The sequence below is a fragment of the Hemibagrus wyckioides genome, linkage group LG20, assembly GCF_019097595.1.
Source record: "Hemibagrus wyckioides isolate EC202008001 linkage group LG20, SWU_Hwy_1.0, whole genome shotgun sequence".
NCBI classification, from domain to species: Eukaryota; Metazoa; Chordata; class Actinopteri; order Siluriformes; family Bagridae; genus Hemibagrus; species Hemibagrus wyckioides.
In genome coordinates, this window is record NC_080729.1 from 1713906 (window position 1) to 1738884 (window position 24979).

Here is a 24979-nt window from a genome sequence, read left to right on the forward strand (position 1 = left end):
AAGATCCTCCCAGATGTTATGCTTCTCACTGAGCCTGGGTTTATATAATCGATATATTTCTTAAGCGAAGGCATGCTATCATCCTTTATCCGCTTCCCAGGACTTGTAGCGGTGAAGACAGCTGCCAAGGTGTAGATATTTCAGAGCTTGCAGTCGTGATATGCCAAACGAGACACATTGCTTAATTACGACTCTATCTAAGGGCAAGCATTTGGCAAATAGTCGGATACGCTTCAGCTGTTCACGACAACCAGATGTTTACGCTCAGTCATAAGCGAGTGGCGGTATTAAACTGTCTACGCTGTAAAGAATTACACTTCTCTGCAATAAAACCCTGGAAGTGTTTGTGTGGAATTCTGGGGTACAGTACAGGCAGATGGAAGTGAATCGGATCAGAGATACACTATATTGCCAAAAGTTTTGGGACACCCCTCCAAATCATTGAGTTCAGGTGTTGTTTTTCAGGGGTTGGGCTCGGCCCCTTAGTTCAAGTGAAAGGAACTCTTAATGCTTCAGCTTCATACCAAGACATTTTGGACAATTTCATGCTCCCAACTTTGTGGGAACAGTTTGGGGATGACCCCTTCCTGTACCAACATGACTGCACACCAGTGACCAAAGCAAGGTCCATAAAGACATGGATGAGTGAGTTTGGTGTGGAGGAACTTGACTGGCCTGCACAGAGTCCTGACCTCAACTCCATAGAACACCTTTGGGATGAATTAGAGTGGAGACTGTGAGACAGACCTTCTCGTCTAACATCAGTGCCTGACCTCACAAATGTGCTTCTAGATGAATGGTCAAAAATTCCCATAAACACACTCCTAAACCTTGTGGAAAGCCTTCCCAGAAGAGTTGAAGCTGTTATAGCTGCAAAGGGCGGGACAACTCCATATTACATTCATGTGTATGTAAAGGCAGACGTCCCAAAACTTTTGTAATATTACTTACAGTATTATTGACTTTACCTATCTAAGCAGCTGAAATGCTAGCATGTACCTGAAATACTAGCTGATGTTAGCAACTATAACCAGAGTGTGAGATGAGATTGGAGCTAAGGGGCGGCTAGACTGTGAATAGACTGGGTGGGCCATTTTAATGAGTCTGAGCTAATTAACAATCTGATCATACAGATTTATAAATGATGTAGGAAAATCATTAACATAGTGGAGTTCAGGTTTCACACCATCCTCATAACTGTGTTTTATTTCTTGCCTTAATCTGTTAGTTCCTCTTCTCACATAGGTTATAGCAGCTATAAACGCTCCTTCCTTCACCTCTCTCTTGTGATTTAATATCACAGCTTGTCATGTTACAGAGAAACTCCTCTGTTCTGAAGATGACTGAAAACTTAAAGATACAGCTTTACCTCTGAAACTGAAACTGGAGACTCCTTCCACACATGTTCCATAAACATCTCCTTACAGAACACTTCACCATTCCAAAGATTTCACATTGTTTTATAAATCATTACAAGTTTCTCTTAATGCACTGTTACTATAGGAACAACAACATATGCATATCAACACCTTCTGACCAATCAGCATCCAGAATTCATCAGTGCTGGGTTAGCATGCTCTGTTTATAAGGAGAGGTTCATTTCCATAAAGCTGAAGGAAACAGAGGACTGAAGACGGTATGTTTTTTCTTCAGCAATGTAAATAACACATTATCATTATTAACCTTTAGCCAAGACTGAACGCAGAACCGATTCTCTAATGTGATGAGCTCAAACAATTAAAGCTGAATACATTAATGACCCTGAGACCGACATCTCTCCATCGCAAACATTAGCCTTTTGCTAAAAAAAGTCAATAAGTCATTCTCCATGAGGGAGAGAGAGTCCTCATTTTCATTTTCATCAGCTTTTCAATTTGCACTTATTCATTCAGCAAGTGATTTTTATCCAGATGGAGGCAGAAACCCAGCTCAGAAACCCAGAACCGAGCAGCCAAGGGGTTAAGGGTCCGGCTCACGGGGCTGAGATCGGATATGAGGGATTTGTTCTCACAACCTTTCGGTCACTGGTGCAGAATCTGAGCTGTGGAGGTTTACGCGAGTGTCTGGAGGTCATGCAAACACATTTGTAGTCCTGGATGAGCTCCAAGTGTCAGAGTGGAGCTCACAGAGCCAGACCCTGCTCTAACGGCTGGGTTTAATGTGTCGAAACCTGGGAGAGAACATAAATCCAAGCCTTGTGGGGTCTTTGAGGACTGGTTAAAGGAACATCATTAGGGTACTGATTAGACCTTAAACAGGAAAGGACATTCCCGAGTTTAACAGTTCCATTGATTCAGGAAGCTTGTGTGTGGATGTATTTACTGTATGATCCTCCATCTGATTGATTAGAAGGTGTTCATGTTCAGGCCTTTCACTCTGAAAGATACAGGATCTGACATGATTCCTGGTCAGGGTGGATGGTTCTATGAAGAACCTTTAACATTCATGGATCGTTTCTATCGAACAAAAGGTTCTTCGGTCTATGAAAATGTTCTTTATGGCTCCATGAGAACAAAACAGAAACCCATTTACTAAAAGGTTCTTTGAGGAACCAGAAATGATTCTTCTATGTCATCAGTGTGAAAACTGCTTAGAAGATGTTTAAGTTAGGAAGATCAGAGGAGTTTACACTTTGTGGTTTCTCAGGAAAACGACTGTGATTTTTTCTTCTTAATGTCCAGAAATGAACAGAACATACACTATATTGCCAAAAGATTTGGGACACCCCTCCAAATCATTGAGTTCAGGTGTTGTTTTTCAGGAGTTGGGCTCAGCCCCTTAGTTCCAGTCAGTCGTGTAGATATGGGTGGGCCTGGGTGGGCCAGGGCCCACCCACCTGTCAGTCAATTGCTTGCTACAGAAAAGATTGCTTTGACTACAGCGATCGCTGGATGAATTTTTACATGCCTTTGGTTTTTTGGCACGTCAAACGTTACTTCTATGAGTCAATTTTTGTACTTTCTACGCAAGAGTGCCCTCCGGCTTCGAGGATGAATGAAATGTCTCTACGCTCATGCTGCCCCTACCCCTCCACATCGAGCACATTTCACAGACGGTCACTGAAGTTTAGTTGCATGTTAAACTAAAATGAAACAGTGCAACTTACTAAAGTTTTTTTAAAAAAGACAGTCGGAGGAGGAAGATAATTCCGATGTTGAGGAGCCATCAGTCTTGAGAAGTAAGGAGCTCTGCTAGTGTTCATTCACCTATTACTCCATCACCAGCAGCACTTTATTCTCCAGCGTGTACCTCCCCTACACACCAGTGTAAAAGTAAAACCGATCTACGTTTTCCTACTATATAGTTGTATAGTCATTGTTGTTCATTTCATGTGGTTTATATGGCTGTTGAGCCATATATCGGACAGTTTACATACTGTCCTGCTGATTTGATAATGGTGTTGCAGCGTGTCTGTCAGATGCATGCACATGTGTGTATGGTGTGGCCGCCGTGCTCATGCTGTTCTTATCGTTATGTTCTGCTTACGATAACATACAGGCTTATGCTCTAAATGGTGGTTTGCATTCAAGCAGGTGTAGCTGTGTTGGCTTATTTTGATAAAATATGCATTTTAGGCTAGGCCCACCCTATTTTCTCTGGGCCCACCCACATTGTGATTCCTGGCTAAGCTAGTGGTTCCAGTGAAAAGAACTCTTAATGCTTCAGCTTCATACCAAGACATTTCATGCTCCCAACTTTGTCGGGACAGTTTGGGGATGACCGCTTCCTGTTCCAACATCACTGCACACCAGTGACCAAAGCAAGGTCCATAAAGACATGGATGAGTGAGTTTGGTGTGGAGGAACTTGACTGGCCTGCACAGAGTCCTGACCTCAACCCCATAGAACACCTTTGGGATGAATTAGAGTGGAGACTGTGAGACAGACCTTCTCATACAACATCAGTGCCTGACCTCACAAATGACCACGCTTCTAGAGAGGAATGGTCAAAAACAAACACACTCCTAAACCTCTTCTTCACAGAAGAGTTGAAGCTGTTATAGCTGCAAAAGGCGGGACAACTCCATATTACATTCATGCGCATGTAAAGGCAGACGTCCCAAAACTTTTGGCAGTATAGTATAATGTACTTTCTAAACAGATCTGTATAATGACTAAATCACTAATGAGCTGTGGATGTGCAGGTCGGACTTTATTAAGAAGGGGTTGATGTAAAAGAATTTACAGGAACCTTGTTCACAGCAGCTTGGAGGAGTGTAATGTTTCCAGAGTGTCTTTGGGATTTTTTTTCTGCTTAAATCCACCATATTTTATGGAAATCATACAAAATATTCAGCTGTTTTTGACCTTCTACAAACCAAACACTGAATTTCAGCGTCTCACTCCAGGAGGCGTTTGCTCTTTACCCTTTTCTTATCGTCTCTCCACAGACCCAGATGTTTAGAATGCAGAAGGATGAAACACAGACAAGGTTTAAAAGCAGAAATGTAGGTAAGGCATTGTTCAGCACCAATGCAGCCTACAGACACATGGTCATGTGACCTACTAATGACGTAGTGCAGCTTGCGAGACCACGCCCCCTACAACAATCACTTTGTATTAAGGAGATTGTTAAGACACGCCCATTGCTGTTATTTACACAGAGATCATCAGCAATTATGCATTTATTATACATTTATATCATTCTAATTACTACTAATGCTACTGAAAGATGTTATTACATTTTAAAAGATTAGATCCCTTTTCCCCCCTTTGTCTTCTTTTTTATGTTAAGAAACTTTTATACCCCTGGCTGTGTGTGTGTGTGTGTGTGTGTTTCAGATCGTAAAACCGTGATATTTTACAGCTTGTCACACTGTAAGAAATCTGAACCGTAACACCCATAACTATCGTCCTGTCACATTAATGCATCGCTAGAGTGTATTTTAGGGTGTGTTGTTTGCTTTGCTGTGGAAATAAAAAAGGTGTCTAAATGCTGAAAAATCACACACACACACACGCACCCGGCGCACGAGCTCCCTTAAACCGTTCTGCTCGTTCAGTATCGTCAATCAAACGATCATGTGACACCTTTCATGTCACTCCACTTTTCCTTTCCTCGACAAGTGCAGAAGCTTACAATTTGCTCGTGCACTTCTCAGCTCGTGCAACCTTTCCTCTCATTTTTCTTCTTTTTCTTTGTAAACCGTGAAGTCGATAGCTCATTTTACAGCACTAAAGCATTAAACCATATAACCGGGATGGACTTCAGAGAGGCTCTTAGGTGCTGTTTTGGCACCTTGACATAACCGCGGCTTGAAAGCACTAAACCTGAAGACTGAAAGAAAAAAAACCACCACCCGCGCGCGCAATCAAACAAGGCGGCGGAAAAATCAATGCATCACACCCAGACGGTATCTGATCATCACATTAACTTCACTTCCGCTTAAAAGAAAACATTACAGACACATCAGACACCTGGGAGACATCTACACATCCCGCAATGCCCGCTCTCTGTCCTCTCTCTCTCTCTATCAGGATGAACATGCGGTTATTTTAACCCCGCGTGCGCCTCGTGCACACTTTACAGGAATGCAACACACAGAAATATAGATATTTTTTTCATACAATTTAATCAGTGACTAAATAAAGATAATAATTAATAGTGTGCTTCTCATCTCATTACATCTCACAAGCCATGCAGCTGGACAAAAAAAGAAGCAGAGATTGGTTTTTGTTTGTTTTCTGCGCGCGCCGACTTGCAAAAAAACAATTCCAGAGAGAAAGTGCGGGATGATGATGCTCATTATAATCATAAATATGCACGCGCATCGCTCCTCATTCCCTGCGTATTTAATTCACTACAGCACACACACACACGCACTCACGCGCAGTCGTTCACACACTTTCCTCGCGCGCCACCGGAACAGCAACCCTGCCAGGTTTCAGCACGCGCCCAAAAGATTCGATAAGCGGTGACTCTTACCGTGAGCTTCTGTCTTTACATCTGCAAAGGTGTGTAACCAGCTTTACTTCCACATCTTAGATGGTGTGTGTGTGTGTGTGTGTGTGTTCACAGTCCAGTCCACTCTCTCGATCCCAAATCTGCCAACCAGCCGCAGCTCATGAAGAGGAGATCTGATTGGCCGGGTGCGCGCGCGCGTGCACGCATACAGAAGTACTTCTCTCTCTCTCTCTCTCTCTCTCTCTCTCTCACACACACACACACACACACACACATTCAAATGTACATGCGCACTGTCAGCGTCTCATATTCCTTCTCTCTCTCTCTTTCAGTCTACCTCTCTATCCTTTCTGAATCACCTCTCTCTCTCTCTCTCTCTCTCACACACACACTCACACACTTTCTGCTTCTTTCATCACTCTCTCTACATTTCTTAACCCCTGTCATTTCCCCTCATCCGTCTCTCTTTCACACATTTCTTGCACTCCTCTTTTTTTATTCTCACTTCTTCACCTTTCTCTCTCTCTTGCTCTTTCCATTCTTTAGCGTACCATTTCCTGCCTCATTCTCATTCATCTCTCTCTCTCTTTCATTTCTCACCCTGCTCTCTTACATTCTCACTTTCTCTCAATTGTTCTCTCTTTCTCTCAGACTTCTCCTCTTTTTCTTTTACTCCTCCTTTCACTGCTTTAGATCAACTCTCTGTATCTCTTCACCCTCTTTCTCTTATTATTTCTTTCTTTCATTCTCTCTCTCTCTCTCTCTCTCTCTCGCTCTCTCTCTATCCATCCTTGTCTTCTCAGCCTTTTGCTCTCCTCTCTCTCCTCTCTCTTTCTTTACCTCCTCCTTCAATCCCTCTCTGTGTTTTTTTGGACATTCTTCATATTTTCATTCCTTTTTTTCTCCAAATATCTCTCTTACTCTCTCTTTCCATTTCTCAGTCAACCTCATTCTACCTTTTCATACCTCTCTTTCTCTGCCTTTCTCATGTTTCTTACGCCTTTCATCCCTCCCTCTTTGTCGATTTCACACCAGTTCTGTTTCACTGTCCTTCTCCTTTTCCCATATCAACCTTTCTCTCCCTCTTTTATCATTCTCTCTATACATTCACATTCCTCAACCTCTATTTATCTTTTCATGCTCTCTTCTCTCCCTCCACGTTTCGTACCCTTGCCCCTCCTCCACCTCTTTGCGTCTTTTGATCACTTTCTTACTCTTTCCATGCGTTTTATTCTTATTTCTGTCTCTCTGGCTTCTTCCCTGCATTTTTAAAGCCTGTTACTGTCTTTCTTTCTTACGCAATCTCTCTCTGTCCATCAAATCCTACTACAGCTCTTTCGTTTCTGTAAGAAGAAAACACTCTGTCGTGCTGTAACTGAAAAATCCACACTGTTGGTGTGATTTTTATAAATTTATAGGAAAAAATATGATGTAATTTTTATCCATTTGTAGTTACATTTTAGAAATAGATCATAGAAAATGTAGCAAATCCTTCTGACCAATCAGAATAGACAATTCCACAGCAATCATTTTTAGCAAGTTATGTCTTTCCATCCTTCCTTCCTTCCTTCCTTCCTTCCTTCCTTCCTTCCTTCCTTCCTTCCTTTTCTTCCTTCTTTTCTTCCTTCCTTCCTTCTGTCCTTCTTTCATTTCTTTCTTCCTTCTTTCCTTCCATCCTACCTTCCTTCCTTCCTTCCTTCCTTCTTTCATTTCTTCCTTCCTTCTTTCCTTCCATCCTACCTTCCTTCCTTCCTTCCTTCCTTCCTTCCTTCCTTCCTTCCTTCCTTCCTTCCTTCCTTCCTTCCTTCCTTCTTTCATTTCTTCCATCCTAACTTCCTTCCTTTCCTTCCTCCCTTCCTTACCTACCTTCCTACTTCTTCCTTTCCTTCCTTCCTTCCTGTTAGCTCATCCTGACAGGGGAAAACACTCAGCGAAGATCTCATGGGAGAAAGCGGAGATCTACGCACCGATGCTTCGAGCCACCCGGCCTTCATCCTCATCTGCCAGCTCTATCCATCACTCCTCTCCTTCTCTCCCTCCCTCCCTCCGCACAGCCCCATAATTTATCATTTCCGACTGTTTATTTATTTTTTCTTTTTTTGCCAGGGTCCTGCCTGCGTCCTGGCAGGTGGGCCTGAGGTGAGCTTATGTAAAATGAGGCTGCCTTGTGTGTAGGAAGCAAACTCCATCACGCCATCGTTCACATCCCACAGCGTGATTCGCAGATGAATGGGGCTTCCCGCCGTTCGGAAATGCGCTTCTTGCCGCACGCTAAGCCTTATTGATTCGTAGCGGCAGACGGCTGCAGAGCGAACAACGCTTTCACGCTCACACTGTTGCATTTCCTAGAGACGGCAGTAAAACCCACGGCATTCTAACTGGAATGACAGTACAGTAGGGGGAAAGCACAATTACACCACGTGGATCTGTTTAACGCTCACCAAAATCCCTTTCTGTGTTTGGATTTGTACCTTAAACCGCCCTGTTTTAAACTGAAAGTCTATTTTTTCATGTTCTGAAGGCTCTGTTTCACAAAATATAAAGAATCTAAGAGCTTATGTTATTTATAATGTGACCCTGACCAAGCACTTACCATGGATGCATGGATGTTCCCGTTAATATACGTCGTTATGGCATTTCCAAACACGACAGAAAAGGGTTTGCAGTATCCTCCAGAGATCTGGAGTCTGAATCCAGATGTTGCTTTCCTTCCTTCCTTCCTTCCTTCCTTCCTTCCTTCCTTCCTTCCTTCCTTCCTTCCTTCCTACCTGACTGAGTCTGAATCCAGATGTTGCCTGAGACATCTGAGGCCTGGGAGTTGAGAGAGCAAGGTTTGCTGTACTCTCAGGGTGGGAGGGGCATGTGCTCTCTCTCACCTGTCAATCACATTGACACCGGCCAGATGACAGTGTCTGTGAGCGGACAGTGATTTCCTCCGTGTCACAGTGATGAGCAGCTTGAAAAGATGCACCAGTCGTGATATTTTAGAAGGAAGAGGTAAATAAATTGGAGAGAATTGGTCCTGATATACACCAGATGCTGATCATCTCAACCAGATTCTCTGTGAAACATCATGATGTGGAGAACGGGATAGAGTTTTAGTTGCTGTTCGGAACTTCTATTTCTGATTAATATTCATGATGAACTCGATTTCTATGTAGGAATTAAGGTTCTTAAATGATTCTAAATCAGAGTGGATGGTTCTGTGAAGAACCTTTAACATCTGTGGAATCTTTCCATGCAAATTAAGGTTCTTCAGGCTGTACAAATGTTCTTTATGGCACTAGGATGAAAAAGAGCCTCATTTAAGATCGCTTTTACTACAACATGTTCACGCTGTCCACAACTCACACACATCTGAAGAGCAGTGACCACAAACCACCGTAAATATACAGCAGGAGCACTCGGGTTTCAGTCGTGTCCGGCTGGACCGCAGTCTGCAACACGAGTTAAAATCAATGGCAGTGTGCTGCGCTTGATGTAAGTCACACTCGCATCAAAGAAATCTCTCTCGCTGTGAAGTTTTCTCATCAGTACAGTTACAGTGGTCAGAAAAAACTGACACAGTTTGACTTCAGGTGGAAGTCAGTCAGCAGTCAGAGCACTGATGAGGCTAATTTATTCTTTATCCTAATCAATAAAGACTGGTGGTCCAGAAGCATTTACATTTTTTATACAACTGAGCAAGTGAGGGTTTAGGGCCTTTCTCAGGGGCCCAGAAGTGCCAGATTGGTGAACCTGGGCTTCAAACTCACAACCACTTAACCACTAAGCTACCACATCCCCTATATGGCAGGATCTCACGCTCTCATTGCCGTGGCCCGGGTTCGATTCCCAGGCAGTTAACCAAGACACTGAAGAGTTAACTCTCGGTGCCGGTTCCAAGCCTGGATAAAATGGGAGGGTTACATCAGGAAGGGCATCCGGCGTAAAAACCTGTGAAAAAATCACTACATGCGGACTTGTGGTGACCCCGAACAGTACCCCTTCCTGTTCCAACATGACTGCACACCAGTGACCAAAGCAAGGTCCATAAAGACATGGATGAGTGAGTTTGGTGTGGAGGAACTTGACTGGCCTGCACAGAGTCCTGACCTCAACCCCACAGAACACCTTTGGGATGAATTAGAGTGGAGACTGTGAGCCAGACCTTCTCGTCCAACATCAGTGCCTGACCTCACAAATGCGCTTCTAGAGGAATGGTCAAAAATTCCCATAAACACACTCCTAAACCTTGTGGAAAGCCTTCCCAGAAGAGCTGAAGCTGTTATAGCTGTTAAAGGACAACTCCATATTACATTCATGTGCAGGTAAAGGCAGACGTCCCAAAACTTTTGGCAATATAAATCATAAATACACTATAATGAAACATCACACTGTTTCAGAATCATGGCTTTAGTGATTCCTGTTTCGAACAGATGACATGCTCTAGGTTGTGAAAATCGAGCCGTAATCAGTTGCATCCCTCCGTTTTATTTCCCTCCTTCTGTTCACACAAACAGCGCTGATGATTTTATAAAGAGAATTCGGTAGCGATCTGGTGAGCGAGTTCAGCATTGGGCCAGAGGCGATAAAGAGGCGATAAAGTGCACACAGCAGAGGAGCACTTGACCCTCTGAAGTCCCTGTAGTGCTGACACAGTGAAGTGTGTGTCAGGACATGACAGCTTCAGACAGCTAATCGAACGCGTGGGTTTAACCATTCTGGAAAAGCCTATAATCCTGTGCCTCATCATTTACTGATATGAAAAAAAATGACAAACTACAGGAGTAAGAGGAGGAATATATGTGTGTGTGTGTGTGTGTGTGTGTGTGGTGAATACAAATCAGTAAATACAACAGAATTTCGACGATTTAGATTTTAGAAGGTTTTCGGCATCGAGCTCAAACACCCTCTGTGTCACGCTGTTACAGAGAAATAATCAAGGTTGTGCTGATGTGATGAAACAGCAGGGTTTTATTCCACTTACACCACAGCAATCTAAACAATTACAGCTGTTTCATTCGTTAAAGAACCTCGTACTTCTCACCTCTGACACTGGAGACTCGTTGTTTGTTATTCTTTCATTTAAACATAGTTATTCTATTAAAACTATGTCAAAGCTAACACTAAAAAAGACTATGTAAAAAGTCAAAACTAATACTCAAATAAAGTGATATTTTAGGAGGTATATTTTTGGATTTGTTTTAATTCTTTGTCATTGCGAATAATTTCACCATTTATGCCATTAAGAGAAATTATTATTAAACCAGACATTTAATCATTCATTTAATAGATTTGACACAAAAATATGAATATTTATACAAACTATTCCGCTACTTTCCCCTTTAAGGGGGCCAATATTTTTGGATAAGATGTTGCAATGAATTTGTAAACCGCGGTAAACGTTCGGTGGATGATCGCGATGCGGAAATGTAGCTCATATCAGCGCATGTCTACTTATATGTAATAAAGAGTTTATTAGATTACTGTGTCTGCCTAATGCACTGGGAGCCATGATGTCTCTTTCTCTCTCTCTCTCTCTAACACACACACACACACACACACACACACACACACTTAGATCGAGATCAGGTCGACTTTTAGAGGCACACGGAGACAGACGCCGAGTTTTCCATCTGTTTGGATAAAGGAGGAGAGAGAAAGAAAGAATCACGGCTTGGAGGAAGTAGATTACGGAACATGAGGGAATCTCATTTCAGGATTTCAGGCCTGGGTTCCTGGTGTGTGTGTGTGTGTGTGTGTGCGTGTGTGTGTGTGTGGCAGACGAGGGCAGACAGAGACTCTCCGGCACGGATCTGGAACGACGTTTCCTTTCTTTCCTCTGCCAGATCTCGTCTCTTGGCGAATGCCAGAGGAAGATTACGACTGTCGAGTGAAATTACACCGCCATCGACGGGAAGCTGTTAAACGCCACGCGCCATCTGTAGCCACAAACATTTGCTGTTCGTGGAGGTGAAGTGAATCCTGTTCAATGTGCTGGACACTAATTAGGCAGGACACCAATCCGTATCCAGATTCCTCTATTAGTTCACATGCGCACGACGCCGCGACTGCGGCTAATCGTGTACACGGGAGACGGCATGTAGCGGCCATATGGTCCTCGACACCGAGCTCTATGAGTGGAAATGTGTGAGGATTACAATGCTATTATTTACAAGGAATTTATAGGCATAAATAAACAGTTTAAATAAATTGTTTTATTGTTCACTCTTATTATGTTTTATTATGTCATGTCACACGGTACTTGGCCCCCTTAATCGCTTCTTGTAGCTACACTATATTGTCAAAAGTATTGGGACGTCTGCCTTTACCTGCACAGGAATATGGAGTTGTAATATGGAGTTGTTCCGCCCTTTACAGCTATAACAGCTTCAACTCTTCTGGGAAGGCTTTCCACAAGGTTTAGGAGTGTGTTTATGGGAATTTTTGACCATTCCTCTAGAAGCACATTTGTGAGGACAGGCAGTGATGTTGGATGAGAAGGTCTGGCTCACAGTCTCCACTCTAATTCATCCCAAAGGTGTTCTATGGGGTTGAGGTCAGGACTCTGTGCAGGCCAGTCAAGTTCCTCCACACCAAACTCACTCATCCATGTCTTTATGGACCTTGGGGTGTGCCAAAACTTTTGGCAATATAGTGTATCTTTTCCACAGCCAGACTTTTTTGCCCTCCATGTTCCTGAGCACTGGGGATCATTTCGGTGTAACCACACCTGAGTGATAGCGTTCCAGAGCAACACTTGATGCTGAGCTGAATTCAGGGAAGCGTGTGTTTTAATAGTTAATATTATGTTAGTAAATTGAATCAGGGAGGATTAGGACAAGCCGACAGTCACGCCTTTCCTCTCCGAGCCGCTCCTCGGAATTCCTCGGTGGAAATGATTATTCTATTAGACTCTATCAGATCCAGGGTTTATTATTTCCTGAATCTGTTAGAGTGGAAGCTGCTACATGCTTTAGATGAACAGAAATATCTTTTACAGTCAGTTTGGTCCGGCTCGTGTTACATTTACGCCGTCTGGATTTGATCTCCTTTCAACAACCTGCCACTGACGTGTCGCTGATCCAATGCCTGACGTTTAACGTTAGGAAAAAAGTAAGTATGAAGCTCACATCGAACTGTGCAGCTCGTATTAAAATAGCTGTACATTTCCATAAATCCATAACTCAGAGATCAGAGCAGGAAGTGTGGCATTGTCCTGCTCGGGCTTGAAACAGGAAGTCTCGTCATCCTGTAGTCTCCCGTTTAAGCGTTTTTTTCTCTCTCCATTACACAGGTAGCTGGTTAATGAAGCATGAACAGCGACGCTTCCAGAAGAACGCATTATCTCACGCACAAACCTGCCCTGTCAATTTCCTCTGCATTTATTTATTTATTTATTTATTTAGTGTTTACAAGGACAAACGTTAGGCTCCCTGATTATTCCTGCTTCTTCATCCCAGACCTCGCAATCTTCTGCGAGAGAAACGATCTCGATCGTTTGAACAAATCCTCCCAAATCTCACCACCGTGTTTTTGGCGGCTTTTGGGCAGAAGGTGGCATGATAGACAGATGAACGAATGCGCGTGAGTCAGAGCTTCGTCTGATGGCTCACTGGGGTGCAGATAGAACGGAGACATGAGAGACGGAGCAGATGGGACGTGAGGAATGAATGATGCAGCGGCGGTACGAGCCGAAGGAAGGAGATTCGGGACAAACTGCTGAACAACAAGAACCAGAACGCCTCGGAGCTACAGGATGGGGAGATAACAACAGTGCTGATACGGTTTCCATATCGTTTCCATGGTAACAGCATGAAAGGGACGTGAAAAGCTGATGCTTCACATAAACTGTCGATAGACTAAACAGGAGATTTTTTTTTTTTTACAGAAGGAGTCTCTAGTGTCAGTCAGAAGTAAACAAAAAAAATAAGGAAGCGGGTGTAGGAACCAGTGTCTGTTGCTATAACGACCTGAAGCGTAGCTATAAAAGGATAAAAAGTACCACAATGGGTTTCAGAAACAAAACTCGTCAGTGTTTGGTGTTTAGCAGCATAATGTGACGGGGCCGAGTTACTGTTATTAAAATAAAGTGTTTTTTATCTGTTTTTGGTTACTTTTAGTTTTAGCTTTATAACATAGCGTGATACGGATAAACTCGTACACTGTCATGTAATCCTCTGGTGTGTGTAAAAAAAGGGTTCTGGGATCCGGTTCTGACCCACTGCACACATCCTGATACTATTTTATTTCCAGCAAAACAGACAATCTTGACGTCTGACACCGGAGCGACTTTTTTTTTCTCACTTTTTATTTCTTTATTTCGCTCTGGTTTGCTGCTACAACTGAAACTTTCCACTCATTGATTTTACTCCTCGCTCCGCACTTGGCAGCTGCGCTTTCAAAATGTTCTGCTTTTATTTCCTTTGAATGATGACACTGTTGTGGAGACTCAAAAAAAGGAGAGAGAAGTTGAAGAAGACTGTCTGCAGGAGTGAGGAGGCTCTGGAGCTGTCAGTAGGCAGCGCAGCACGGCGTAGCGTAGCATAGCGCAGGATGCACTCCTGATCTGTGGCTTCACGCGACCTCTCGGCTTTTTCTGCAGTTTTCTTGTGTGTTGTTTAATTTAAAAAAAGATTAGATTTATTTTCTGGGAATAAAGATGGACCCGGTGACCCAGAAGAACAAAGCAACAACATGCTTTTAATGCATTTTGGCAGACGATTTCTTCGGTGTTTTTTCTTCAATTTTTGGCAGTAACTACAGAGTTAGCTTCGTTTGTTTATCCTCTACAAGATTCATGCTTCCTAAAGCTTACACCGATCAGGCATAATACTGTGAGCAGTGAGAGGTGAAGTGAATAAGACTGAGTATCTCCTCATCATGGCACCTGTTAGTGGGCGGGATATATTAGGCAGCAATTGAAAATTTTGTCCTCAAAGTTAGAAGCATGAAAAATGGACAAACGTAAGGATTTGAGCGAGTTTGACGAAGGGCCAAATTGTGATGGCTAGACCACTGGATCAGAGCATCTCCAAAACTGCAGCATTTGTGGGGTGTTCCCGGTCTGCAGTGGTCAGTATCTGTCAAAGTATCCTTTAAGTCCTGTAAGTTGCAACTTAGAGGACTTAAAGGATCTGCTGCTAAAATCTTGGTGCCAGATCCCACAGCACACCTTCAGGGATCTAGTGGAGTCCATGCCTCAACAGGTCAGGGCTGTTTTGGCAGCAAAAGGGGGACCAACACAATATTAGGCAGGTGGTCATAATGTTATGCCTGATCAATGTATATTTGTACACATAGAAGATTTTAAATTATTTTCCTTTCATTTGGAATAAACATGAAACAAGTGTATAATGACAGCTAACAAGCTAACCTAGCTACCTAGCTAAATCCAGAATCTTTACATGTTCTTGATTTGTCTCTTTTGGAGAGCTCTTATTTAATCTAGAAACCTTAAACAGGATTTCACAGAACCCTTGTATCAACTGGAGCTAATGTTAATTAAGGAATATAAAAACTCTGGAGTCACGCAGCTGAAGGAAAACCATCAGCATCAGGACGGTGTGGTGAAACTGCCGGAAAACTTCTGTCTTTAGCTCAAAGCTCTAAGAGCGGAGACTCCTTCCAGAAATGGCACATAAGGGTCAAGAAATCCCTGTGAAGGAGCGGTTGCTATGGAAAGGAGATTGTCTCAGACTGTCTCAGATTGAGCGAATTAACGTGGCACGTCGTGGAAAACGTCAAGCTCCAGAACTCAGTGTTCATCACCGAGGTTCGACCAGTGGACCACTTCCTCTCTTCACTCCTTCCGTCCGTTCGCTTTTAATCCAGCTGAGCGCCGACCTCGTCTGTGACACGCTCAATTTATCTCAATTTGTTGGGAATGAATTTTCAACAGGGTTCCGTGGCCTGATCGCTCTAATTGCTAGTTCCTCGTTCCCATTACAGAGCCGAGGCACGACACGGCCGGCGCCGGCACCATTAATCACATGGCTACACAGGATCAGCTCGCGATAAACAAACAACTAACGCTAGCCATCGAGCTGCTTTCACCAGCATCTGGACCGTCCGAACATCAAGCAGGACCAGAGCAGATGTCTGATGGATTTAGAGCCGTAGTGATTAGTGTTGAAAAAAACAGGAAAGATGAGCATGATGTTCCCCTTTCTTTCATGAAGCTCAGAGTTGTAGCACCTCATCATTTCCTCAAATCAATCAGAACTTTTCTTCCTCTCCATTGATCCTGATCAGATCCTCCATAGCACTGCCTTACACCACCATGTCAGAGGTTCCACCATGTTCTCACCACATCATTGACTCATCTTCTCCGAAACGTTGTGAAGGAACCTCCTCAGATTTCGCAAAGCTTCAAACCTTGTAAGGTCTTTTATATAAAGTAATGATCCTGCAAGAACTGCTGGAGAACCACAGGGTACTTTAGAGGTGGTGCAGTGGGTGCATGTGGTAAAGAGGTTCACGCTGGTCTCAAGGACATGTGTTTCTTTACTAAGTGTTGTTTGAGGGTTCTTCAACTGGTTTCCCTCAGACTTCACTGAAGAACCCTTACAGGTTGAAGATTTGGTATCTGACCATTTAAAAAAAAAAGATTCTTCAAGCATTCCTCAAAGGGTTCCTATCACAATGCATATCAGAGCATCCTTAAAGGTTCTAGATTTGGCAATATAAATCTGACCACTTTAGAAAAAAGGGTTGTTTAACAGTTCCTCAGTGGGTTCCTATCACAATGTCCTCAAGAAAAATCGATTAGGGTTCTAAGTTTGGGAGTTTTTCCAAGAGGCACCTATAGTATATCAGAGCATCTTAGAAAAGAGATTCTTCAATTGTTCTTCAGTTGTTCCAAGACTGGCCTTAAGAAGATCCCATAAAGGTTCTAGATTTGACCATATAAATCTGACAACTTCAAAAATAAACCAGTGTCCTCAAGAAGAATCCTGGTGCAATCCAGGTTTAGATATTCATGGGTTCCTCCATGGGTTCCTCCATGTTTATACAGTTAAAGATTCTTAGCCTTCTGAAATGGTTCTAGTTTGGATTCCTTTCTGAAAAGTAAAAATCTATTTAGTTCTATTGGCATTCTGCATAGAAGCTTTAAGTGGTCCCTTCAGATGAACAGCTACAGAGCCTTTAAAGGTTTTAGATTTGACAGTGTAAAGTTCTGTGTAAGAGGATTGTGGGTTCTACCTACCAGAGAGCCAGTGTTGGAATCTTGAGCAGAAATCTATGCCTAAGACTCAGATTTGATTGGACTTTGATGTCTTTCACATGAAGTTTTCTTTGCATAAAAGCGATTACAAATTAGCTTCATGCTACAATCTACAGGGCTGAAGAACCTTATAGCACCACCTAGGTAAAAGACTACAGCTGATCATTGTGTTCTAATTAGAGATTAGAACAAAATTCCAGCTCGGATTTCAGAGCTTTGACTTCTCATAAATGTAAATCTAAAGCTAATTAAAGTTAGCATTACACTCATTCTTCACTCCATGACTGCTGATTGACCTTCATCACCATGTTAGGGTTCCCTTGGCATCCCGACCTGCCGGAACATTCCACGCTTTCAGTTTTAAGGCTTAGCAGCCACACACATTAGCGCTGCTCACTCGGTATCTGAATCAAGTCACCAAAAAAATCCCCCTGATGAATAATTGAATACGTTTGCTTTCTTTCTAACCTGTGTGGGTTTTCCTCCTGCGCCCGAGGCTCCCGTTCTGCAGAAGTCATTCAGTTCCTGCTGTGTTTTGGTGCCGTTTAAAAATGAATAACTTTCTAAGAAGAAAGAGAAAAGCGCAGTGAATTCTGATAGGAGCGTTAGCACAGTGTGCTGCATGCTAAACAATGCTAAACCTTCAGGTTACAGTCCTAAAAAAAAAAAAACAGACCACAGAGCCATGTACTTTTATTTGTGTGAACTGATACTGAGACGTTCTGAACAAGGAACCTGGCACCAGACCAGTGCTCTCTCTCTCCAGAGCCTACAGCCGAAAAGTTTTTATCTCAGCTATTAGCAAAGCAAACCACACTGATGGAAAACAAGATGGAGGGATGACGTATCACATCTACATCACCAGTTTCGTTCAGATTTCTAAACAGCATCATTTTAAACACTTATATTTCACAAAAAAATAATAATTAAAAAAAATGTATAATTTTTTAAATGAAAAAAAATAGAAATAATAGATAATAAAAGAGAAATAATTATGAAATAAGATTTCTAAACAGCATCATTTTAAACTCTTTTTAAAAACACAATAATTTAAAAAAATGAAATAACTGAAATTAATAATAAAATTAATTAAATGTATTGATTAATTAAAAACAAGTATTGGTGCTCTGTATTAAAGTTAAAATTGGAGAAATGTTTTTATATATATATATATATATATATATATATATATATATATATATATATATATTTAAATATATATTTTAAAAAATTAAACACAACAAACATTTAAAATCAAATGTCATTTTTTTTGTAAAATTTTTTTTAATGATTTTTATAATGAACTACATTGTGTTTTATGTATTAATTCACCAACTTATTAATATTTATAAACATAGGTATTTATAATTCATAAAATATATGGTTTGGACACTTTTCTTCGGAAATTAAAATATAATATAATATAATATAATATAATATAATATAATATAATATAATATAATATAATATAATATAATATAATATAATATAATAAATACTTTTTATAAATTTTTTTGTTGGAGTGTATTTTTATAAAATTTAATAGAAACACTTTCACAAGTTCAACAGGGTGCCAATACTTTTGGAGCTAATCAAATAAAGCAGGCTTAATAGAGAATAGATTTATTTGAATATTTTACACTGTGTTCTTGACTAAAAAATATTATTAAAATAATTTTTAAAAGATGAATATAATGATGATTATGATGTAAAGAGATAAATCTGATAAAGCGTATAAAGATGGAGAGATAATTCAGTCCTCTTCCTCTTCTCTTAACCCCATGAAGACTCAAATGAATTTATTTAGGTGTTTAATGAGGTTATTCCTGTATGAATATAAATAAAGAGAGAGAGAGAGAGAGAGAGAAAAAGGCAGAGACAGTAGAGACAGACAGAGAGAGAAACAGAAGGACAGTGTGAGACAAAGAGAGACAGACAGAGACCTTGAGAGATGGAGAGAGAGGCAGTGAGAGACAGAGAGGCAGTGGAAGACAGACAGAGAGAGAGAGCGAGAGAGAGAGAGAGAGAGAGAGAGAGAGACAGACAGACACCTCTTTTGCTCCACTTGTTCTGTCACTTCAGCTTAATTTCCTCTTTTCTTTCTCGGAGTGTGTGAAAAGCCTCACGCGGTCATTAGGGATTTAAAGACGCTACGATTTCCTGTCAGTCCTGTTATTAATCTTCTTTATTACTTTTCTTCACCCCATGTTCTTCTTCCTCTGTTGTCCTGATGAAGTTCTCTGCACTCCAATACACCTCTATCAGGTGATCGTTTTTAGCCACGCTAGGGAAAATTATCATTGCTTAGCAGCAGTGAGAAGAAAAAATAAATAAATAAAATAATTTAAAAAAAACTAAAACCTGTCAGAATTTTAAGAAGTGTTTCTGCCTTCCAGCAGGAGGGGTGGATGAACTGCTGAGTAAAAGACACATCCATATAAATAAATGTCCTTTTGTTTACACCTTTTTTTTTAATGATAGAGATGCTGTTAGCATCTGGGTCGTTTACTGACAATTTAGCTTCTAAACTGAATTACACACTTTGTGTTATTTCTGGACAATAAGTCAGTGTTTGTTGCGCTTTAGAAGTTGCTGTGAAGTGACGTAGCCTAAAGTTGATAACTTACACATTAGGGTCATTTTCCCGCTTGTTATGCTAATGATTTATTAGCATGATAATAGAAGCTGTGATTAGCAAGAGAAATGTTTACCAGCTTTGTGACTATATGACCTCTTTATTTGTTTATTTGACTACCCAGTACTGAATCAAATGCCCTACATAATGAATCAAATGTGGTAGGTGTTGAATCAAATGCACTAGATAATGAATCAAACACAATGCGTACTGAATCAAATGCCTTAGGTAATGAATCAAATGCAGTAGGTCCTGAATCAAATGCCCTAGATAATGCATCAAACACAATGCCTACTACATCAAATGCCTTAGGTAATGAATCAAATGCAGTAGGTCCTGAATCAAATGCCCTAGATAATGCATCAAACACAATGCCTACTACATCAAATGCCTTAGGTAATTAATCAAATGCAGTAGGTGCTGAATCAAATGCTCTAGATAATGAATCAAATGCAGTAGGTACTGAATCAAATGCCCTACATAATGAATCAAACACAATTTGTTTACGTTTGCCTTGGGAATTATATGTCAATGTAACATATAGTATGTTATAACTTTTGTTAGAACTTTTGTTAGCATACACATGGCAGACATGCTAATACAGGAGTTTCGCTAATTTTCCAGTCAGTCTTCCACTCTAAATATGTATAAAGCTAGCAGAGATCAACATGTGTGTACCACACAAACTTAGATGAGATGGTATTAATTGACAAAATCGGATGAGAACATGAGCTAACTACAGGAAACAGGAATAAAGTAGATTGGACGTGCTCAAAACATTCGAGCCAATCGTCTGGATTCTTCGCAATGACACGGGTCGTGCCTAATTTGCATAAAATTTGAGGATGGATTGTGGTGTGTTGTTAAGACTGAGCGCTTAAGCATTGCTGTTTTGCTCGCTAGCGTTCATCAGGACAGCAGGCGATGACAGGACGACGTCATAATCGACACATCTGGACACATCATCATCATCATCATCTTCATCATCATACGTTGGAGGCTGAGCCTGAACATAAAGAGACGTGACAGCGAGCGTTTTCTGGACTTGGGCTGTGGAGAAGATTTAAAATGAGTGGCACTGACAGGGGGCCATTATCCGATCTCTTAATCTGGCATGTGTGCAGCAGCGTGTCAGAGTGTATTTAGCCCTGCAGCGAGCCAACGAGGCCAAATTACTAAACTTACTTAAATGCCAAGGCATAAAGTCGATGGCTGTGCGTTTAGATGGAGGGAAGGAGGCACTTAGGCTGGAGGAACAGTGCGGGAAACTCATCTCATCAAAAGGATTAATGAGGATTGTTTTTAGCATTTAATATTCGATGACATCGGATACGTCCACGCCATTCCAGCTCGTCTTTCTGCTCTTTTCTAATTAGCTGTAGGCCCTGATATCCTTTGAATTAGATATGAAGCACTGTTAGAAATAAAATAACAAAATAAATATGCTCCGTTCTGAAGGTTAGAACGTCCATCGCTCTGTCACACCAGGACATCTGTTCTTCTGCGATTCCACCAAGAATTAAGACACAGTGTACGCAGCGTTCCTCCTGATCGAGCGCTAACGACTAGCCGCATCATCTGCTCAGACTCGGGGAGGAAGCATCGGAGCGTACACCAGAAGAATTTGTGAACATCATTTCTACAAGCCGCAGCAGGAATGGAAATCCGGTACAGAAGCTGGAGCCTTAACGCTGCTAATGATTTCTCATGCAGTAGTAACACGTCATCATGGTGAGTTGACAGCGGGGTCGGGGGCGCGAGGCAGCCGAGGTGAAGAGGTGCATGAGACTCATCTCACTGGCTAATGGTCCGTTAGACAGCAGAGCAAACGGAGGAAGGTGGATTATTGACAGTCCATGGTGGTGTGAGCGTCCTCAAGCCTGTTTCTCACAACGCTGATACACACAGAGGGATAAAGTCGCTTCTCAGGACACGGTAGAGACCCAGTCCAACAGAGACAGAAACATCACCGCTCTCATTTATCTGCATGAGTTTACGTAAAATTGACGTAAAATGCAAGATGGCGTAAATATTTACCCCATTATTGGCTATTTTAGAGCTGAGTGTAAGAGCTGTGGGTATTAAACCTTGTTCCATGTGGATAATCTGGACAACACCTGAGTAAACTGTTAACTCCTTGAAGGTTTCAATAACAAAAGTCATCGTAGGTCACATGACAATACCAACATGGCGGATACAGTAATCTAGATAGTATTCATACTACACTGTATATACTGACCAGGAAGGCAAACAATAAAGAAACAAACATAGTAGCTACTGAATCAAATACAGAAGGTACTGAATTGAATGCACTAGATGCAGAATCAAATGCAGTAGTTTCAAGATTCAAGATTCAAGAAGCTTTATTGTCATTTCAACCACATATAGCTGATGCAGCACAGTGAAATGAAACAACATTTCTCCAGGACCTGGTGCTACATAAACATACAACATACACACAAGATCAAACACAAAAAACAACACAGAGCTAGGACAGAAGTTTGTCTTAGCCACATAAAGTGTAAAGTGTGCAGCTTCAATCAAACGCAATATATACTGAATCAAGCACAGTAGGTACCGAATCAAATGTCCTAGATAATGAATCAAGCACAATAGGTACTGAATCATACACAGTAGGCACTGAAATACACAAAGTAATGTATCAAACACTATGACTACTGAATCTAAAGCTGTATCTACTGAATCAAATGCAGAAGATACTAAATTGAATACAATATGTACTGAATCAAATGTAGTAAGTACTTAATCAAATACAGTAGGTACTGAAGTAAATGTAGTAGGTACTGAATCAAATGCCCTAGTTAATGAATCAAAGGCAGTAGGTACTGAATCCAACACAGTAGGTACTGAAATACACTTAGTAGATAATGTATCAAACACTGTAGCTACTGAATCAAATGCAGTATGTACCTAATCAAATGCCCTAGATAATGAATCAAACACAACAGGTACTGAAGCAAATGCCCTATATAGTGAATCAAACGCAGTAGGTGCTGAATCATATGCCCAAGATAATGAATCAAACACGATGCATACTAAATCACATGCCTGAGGTAATGAATCAAATGCAGTAGGTACTGAATCAAATGCACTAGATAATGAATTGAATGGAGTAGGTACTGAATCAAATGCCCTACATAATGAATCAAACATGCCCAAGGCAATGAATAAAATACAGTAGGTACTGAATCAAATGCCCTACATAATGAATCAAACATGCCCTAGGTAATGAATCAAATGCTGTAGGTACTGAATCAAAAGCAGTAGAAGCTGATGCAAATGCAGTGGGTACTTAATGGAACTCTGGAGATAGAGAATCAAGTGCAGAAGGTACTGAATCAAATGCAGAATACAGGATTCAGTCACAGTAACACCAGATATATAAAACACACTGGAATCAGACTATTAATATTTTAGCATAATTTAACAGAAAACAGAAGGATGTTTTTATGTGTTGCAGTTTTTACAGTGGTACACAGTTCATGTGTAGATGTGGAGAAATAAATCATCAGAGTACAAATAAGATTATATATATATTTTTTTTAGAACTACAGGGCTGTAAATAAAGAAAGAACAGGAGGCTTAAAATAGACCCTCATGAAACGAAAGGTTTTGTTAGTGGACAAAATCGTAATGGTCTGAGATGTATGATTTAAACATGGCAAGAACTTATTGACCCTGTTTTTAAACTTGTCAATTGAAATATCTTGCTCAGAAGCCTCTGGAAATTAGCGAAGCGGAAACTAGCCGGCGTGATGCTGCGGAAAAACAGACTTCTGTACTTTTAGCTCAGAGGTTGTTATTTTTTTAAAAGCTTTCTCACTGTCTGTAACATAAATGAGTAAACACACACCTACGTCTTTCAATACTGAAGAGTGTTTAAGGATTTTTATAGGAAGAAAGCAGGTGATGAGTCACCAGCTGGTCGACTGTGGTCCAGATGCAGAGCCAGAAAATGGACAAAGCTAACTGTATGAAGATGAACACGGAACAACCGGTCTTCACACTGCTTTTTTAGCCTTAGAAGCATTTAGCATATTATCACTGCTACAGTTTATGATCGAAATAAAAAAATAAAATGCTAGACAAGCCACGCCCACAAGTGAGAAGCGACATGCTAGTTTAACCAGTTAGCAAAAAATACAATAACTACTAAACAGGAACCTGGATATTAGCTAAATGTGATTTAAAAAATAAATGAATGATTCTGAAGGAATCTCTCGCTGATGGGATGCTCGTCGACGGGAAGGCGCTCTGAGATTCACCAGCTTCTCAGAAATCAGATTAAAGATCGTTGTTGCGACATTCGGATGGAAATCAACCCGAGGAGCGCTCCGAGCTCGGTCAGCGCCGTGTAAAGTCTAATTCCGTGAGACTGGAGTCTTTGGGATGATGCCATTGGAGTGATTGCACGGTCTGCCTCCTGCTACCTTTCACTGCCCTGTACTTCCTGTCATTCATCAGATCTGCTGCCATCAGGGAGGCGTTTATTTAAGAAATAAACGATGCCCCGTGGACGCATGCCAATAGGAATCTATCTGCATTAGAAAGAGGGAGATATCCCTTTTCATTTGTTCCTCAGCCATAAAATTGAATTGCATCGCTGAGCACGCATCAGATGTCAGAGGGAGAAAAAAAATCGCAGCCAAATCGCTGCAGAATATGAGGGTATAATTCACAGGGTGGTGAGTCAGACGGAAAAGCAATGTGTCTGTCACTAGACGCGGGGCAAAGTGGGCGTCAGGGGCACCCATGTCATTTTGGTCTCTATGAAAACGAGGAGGAAAATATCGATAATGCCGCCTCCGTGTGTTCCTCCTGTAACTAATCAGAAGGATCTACCAGGTTGTTGTTATGATTGAGCTGACATGTCAGACAAGAAATGAAACACTTCTTGGAAAAAAATTCCTATTAGGCTGTTTTGTTTCATCACATTTTCACTAAACGCAATATGAAGCTCACACACACACACACACACACACACAGCCGTGATTAATACTCGATCATATTAGCTGCATGCAGAATCTTTTCATGCTCCAGCTCTCCACAGCGGTTGTAATTAGGTCCACGGCCCTGTGCTTCGTATCTTTCCAGTTTGGGGATAAATATCGCATTGAAATTCCACACCAGGGCATTATTCAGCCATGATGGATGGATGCAGTGCGGCACAATCTATTTCCGAGGCTCTGCTGGTACTGAGGTACTGAGGT

At 41.4% G+C, this 24979-nt stretch overlaps 1 protein-coding gene across 2 annotated transcripts in view; it reads right to left on the bottom strand.

Moving 5' to 3' along the window:
* cdh18a (cadherin 18, type 2a) overlaps window positions 1–24979 on the bottom strand; it is a 110957-nt gene that overhangs the window by 56383 nt on the left and 29595 nt on the right. Inside the window, exon 1 of one of the 2 annotated variants that reach the window (XM_058417856.1) lies at window positions 5926–6097. The exons of the other annotated variant lie outside the window; for it this stretch is intronic. The gene's annotated coding sequence lies outside the window, so the exon portion shown is untranslated. Of the gene's footprint in view, window positions 1–5925; window positions 6098–24979 lie in introns of those variants that run through there. 2 annotated transcript variants of the gene reach the window in all.